Genomic DNA, 4579 nt, shown 5'->3' on the forward strand with positions numbered 1-4579 from the left:
AAAAAAAAAAAAAGAACAAAACCCCAAACTAAACCTAAAGTAGTCCTGAGCTGGTAGGTTAACCATCCCAGAGCTTGTTTTGCAAAGGGTTTTTTCAGATAAATACATTCTTCAGAACACACACACACACACATATGTATACGGGCGCGCACACACACACACACACACACACAAGAACACAAGAACACAGGCTTGGGAAATGATTTGCTGAGAAACCTTTGTTCATATTAGAGGGTGAAGGGAAATCTCCCTTGCAGAAGCTGCAAAGATGCGAAGTGGTAAACAGTAAAGTGCCCAGCCGGCACAGGCACAAGCTCTGGTACTAGCAGGGATACTTGCAGATCAGCATTTTAAATGGATTCTAGCTTGTCTCATAGTTTAACTCCTTTCCACTTCTGCTTGTTCTGAGAGTTCAGACCTCACCTTGCAGAGGTAGCCTGGGTAGTTCCCCAGAGGAGCATTACCTTGCCTAGCAGAGATCCCACTTTCATGGGGCCTCCTCTGCCCATAGGGGACAGTTTGTCTTGCTGTGACAAGACAGCTGAGATTAATGTATAAGGGAAAGGGTTTATTTTGACTCATTGCTCAAGAACTGTCAGCTGCACTTGACTAAACTTAACCTCTGACAGAAAGCAGGAAAGCAGGTAGATGCAAGGAACAGTAGAGGGGACAAACGGCTAACCTGTGGTCTTAGGTGTTGTCCTGTTACTGGGAGGAGACACTGTCTTGTTAGGTCACGCCAATGCAACAAGGACACACGTCCTGATCCTTCCAAATAATGCATTCCCTGTGCGCCTCTGGAGGCAGCTTTCATCCAAACCACCACATTCCTCTCCCTGGCCCCCATAGATTCATAGGCATATCATAAGGCAAAGAAGCATTCAGTCCAAAGTGCCAACCCTGTTTAAAAGTCCAGCGTCTCCTCTGAGACTCTTGGCAATCTCTGAAGTGTAATCCCCTACAAAACCAAAATAAAAAAGCAGATCACACAGTTCCAATACATAATGGCACGGGATACATATTACTGTTTCCAAAGGAGGAGAGGGACATAATAAGGAAATACTGAACAAAGCAAGACCAAACTCTGTATCACTCCTCAGGTCTCTAACTGCTTTCAGCTTTGTTGAATGCAACACACTTCTTTCTCTTGGGCTGGTTCCATTCCTTGTTAGCAGCTTTCCTGGGCAGGCATTCTAAGACTCTGGCATCTCCAACATCTTGTGGTCTCCAAGGCAAACCAGGCTTCACCAGGATAGCTTCATGAAAAAGCCTCTCTGGGTCTCCATGTAGGGACACCCATGCCGCATGCCTGGCCTCAGCAGTTTTTCCTGGACACAGAGGGAGATTCCATAACACCTTTCTTGTATCCTTGACTCTAATGCCAGAACCACGTGGGTGAAGCTGCCAACTCCTGCTGTTGGTTCAGGCTGGAACATGCCCCATTCGTTAAGATGCATTTTCACCAGCTTTGTTTTTGTTTTGTTTTGTTTTGGTTGTCCTGGGACTCAATCTGCATACCAGGCTGAGCTCAAACTCAGAAATCCTCCCGCCTCTGCCTTTGAGTGCTTAGATTAAAGGCTCTGGCCACCTCATCAAGCTCTAAGCTTGCTTTAGTTCCTTTTCATAACTTAGAAGGTTAGCTAGGTAGAGTCTTGCCCTGAGGTCACCGCTCCCTTTAGCACTAGGGTTCTTTCAGTTTTGTCAATCCATTTATCTCCTTAACACAGGATTTGTGAGTGCTAAAGTTATGTTCTAAGTTTTAATTACTGTGCTGAAGAGATCTATACAACATAACTGTCTCTAACCTGCAAGTCCCACTTGTCCAAGGACAGACAAACTTGTAAGAGCCGCTTGCCTAAGGACAGATAAGTTCCTGGAATGCTGGGGGCTGTTCATGTAAGACAACAAGACCTGTGTTTCAACTTTTGTAAACAAGGTTGGTTGCCCACCCATCTCCAGTGACATACCTCCTCCAAGAAGGCCACACCTTCTAATCCTTCCTAAAGAGTTTACCAACTAGGGAACAAGAATTCAAATATATGAGCCTTTGGGGGCCATTCTCATTCAAACCACCATATTCGATTTCTAACAACCAGCACCCACCAGAACTTGATTTAGTTCTTTGAGATCTGAATCAGACCCACTTGACAATCGGTTTTCCTCTTAAACAGCCTACCATTTCTCAATACTACTAGGAATTAAGTTTCGACAACAGTTTCAAAGGTGATGAGCCCTATTCAAACCATAGCAGCCGTCTTGTTGAAAAAAAAAATCTGTGTTCTTATGATTCTTATACAGACAAGCCAACTTATAGTAGTGCAGCTATTTTTTTTTTTTTTTTTTTTTTTTTTTTTTTTTTTTTTTTTTACTTTCCGTCAGTGTGAAAGTGATACACAGGCAGCAGAAACCATACTCTGAATTTTTGATCCTCTTCTGAGCTAGTGATCTGCAGTACTTTCTTGTGATAGTAAGCATTGACAACAAGCTGATACGAGTGTGAAACTAAAAAACCAAAGCTTTTGACACTGCAGAAAGTAAGAGACTTTGGAACACTCAACCCTAAATGAGATCCTTCATCAGACTTCTTCTGTAAAGGCTCAAGGAGCTATGCAGAAGAGGAAGAGGGGAAGGAGTAAGAGGAGGAGGAGGAGGAGGAGGAAGAGGAGGAGGAGGAAGAGGAAGAGGAGGAGCAAGGGGAGGAAGGAGAGTAGGAGGAGGAGAAGGAGGAGGAGGAGGAGCAAGGGGAGGAAGGAAAGGAGGAGGAGGAGGAAGAGAAGAAAGAGGAGGAGCAAGGGGAGGAAGGAGAGTAGGAGGAGGAGAAGGAGGAGGAGGAGGAAGAGGAAGAGCAAGGGGAGGAAGGAAAGGAGGAGGAGGAGGAAGAGAAGAAAGAGGAGGAGCAAGGGGAGGAAGGAGAGGAGGAAGAGGAGAAGGAGGAAGAGGAGGAGGAGGGAAAACTGGGAGAGTCAGAGATGATGGGTGACTTCAGGGAAAGAGTGTCTTCTGGACACAACAGGACAGTTGCATGGATGAACTCAGACTGTGGCACTATGCACAGGGCCTGCACAGGTACAAGCCAGATGAGGTCCTAGCACTGGGAGGAAGAAGTGAACACAGGACACCACCTCTAAGCAAGAACCTATCTGCAACTGATAGCCACTGGCAAAGGGAAAATCAATTTTCTCCAGTGGAGTCTCATTAGGCATATTAACTACATGTCAGGGGTAGACCCAATATACAGGAGTACCTGGCTGACAAAAACAAACTCAATGGCATCTTTGTAGATTTCTTTTGTTTTGTTTGGGTTTCTTGTTTTTGATAAAAGCAGTGCTCTACAGTATTGTGTTTGTTATCATGCTTTTGTGGATATCATGTTTTGTGTGTTCACATCCCACAACATTTACAAAATGCTAGATGCCTGTACATGTGGGACATTCAGCACTTTTATTATATCATATGCTTTTTATAAGGTAGTTTTGCCTAACTCCAGGCTAATGCACGTGTTCTGAGCATATTTAAAGCCAGTTAAAGCTTTAAAGAGTAAGGTAGCTCAGAGGGTAAAGGCACACACGGCCAAGCCTGATGACCTGAGTTTGATCCCTAGGACACACAGTGGAAGGAGAGTACCCAGTCTCACAAGCTGTCCCTCCATCTCCACACGTGTTCTGTGGCAAGTGCCCTATCCTGTGCTTATAAACAGACAAAACAAATAAAAGTTAAAAAATAAAATGGGTTAGCTAGACTACAATGCTCAATAGGTTAGATTTATTAAACACATCCTTAGCTTACAGTATTATCAGCTTACAATCAGTTTATCAGGTTATGATGGAACCCTGTGTTGAAAAACACCAGGAAGCAAGTCTGTCATTTAGAGAACTGACAGGGCTTGCTGGGACTAATGGAACACAAATCGATGCTATGGTAAAGGTTAATCCAAAGCAGAGGTTTCGCAGGGTGTATGGCTGCCAAGGTCACCCCAGGCAGGATGTTCCAGAAGGTGGCTCTGGCATTTGTAGGTATATGCCATCCTCAGGTGATTCTGCAGGACACACTTCATGGAAGGAACTATAACAATTATATTTTCCACTTCCTTTCATCTTCTAGAAAACAAAAATCTAAAATAAAGCAACCTGTTATTCCTCCAGATAAGTTTTGTCTTGATGCCTTGCTGGCTATGAAACATATTATGGAATAAATTACCAATAGTCAATTATGCAGCAGGTGAATATTTAATTAGTATTTGTATACACTTTTCAATAATTGTGCGTTAATGACTTCATATAGTTCTCACAGCAACATTATGAGACAGCTTATTATTCTCATATTAAAGAGAACATTGTAGGGCTATGAAGAAAAGCCTGCAGTGATGCAGCCAAGCAGTCATGGATCTTGCAGGAAGAAGGAAAATGATTGTGTTATTTTTATCAAAAAAAAAAAGCATTTGTAATGCTTGAATGTTTTCTATAGCTATTTAAAAAAACCTGTAGTTACCATTCCATACTTGGCTTGTAAAACACATTATGATATTAAAATGATTAGCTATTCTTTATTCTGCATTTTTTTTTTTTTTTTTTTTTTTTTT

This window comes from Mastomys coucha, unplaced genomic scaffold (genome assembly GCF_008632895.1).
Source record: "Mastomys coucha isolate ucsf_1 unplaced genomic scaffold, UCSF_Mcou_1 pScaffold8, whole genome shotgun sequence".
NCBI classification, from domain to species: domain Eukaryota; kingdom Metazoa; phylum Chordata; class Mammalia; order Rodentia; family Muridae; genus Mastomys; species Mastomys coucha.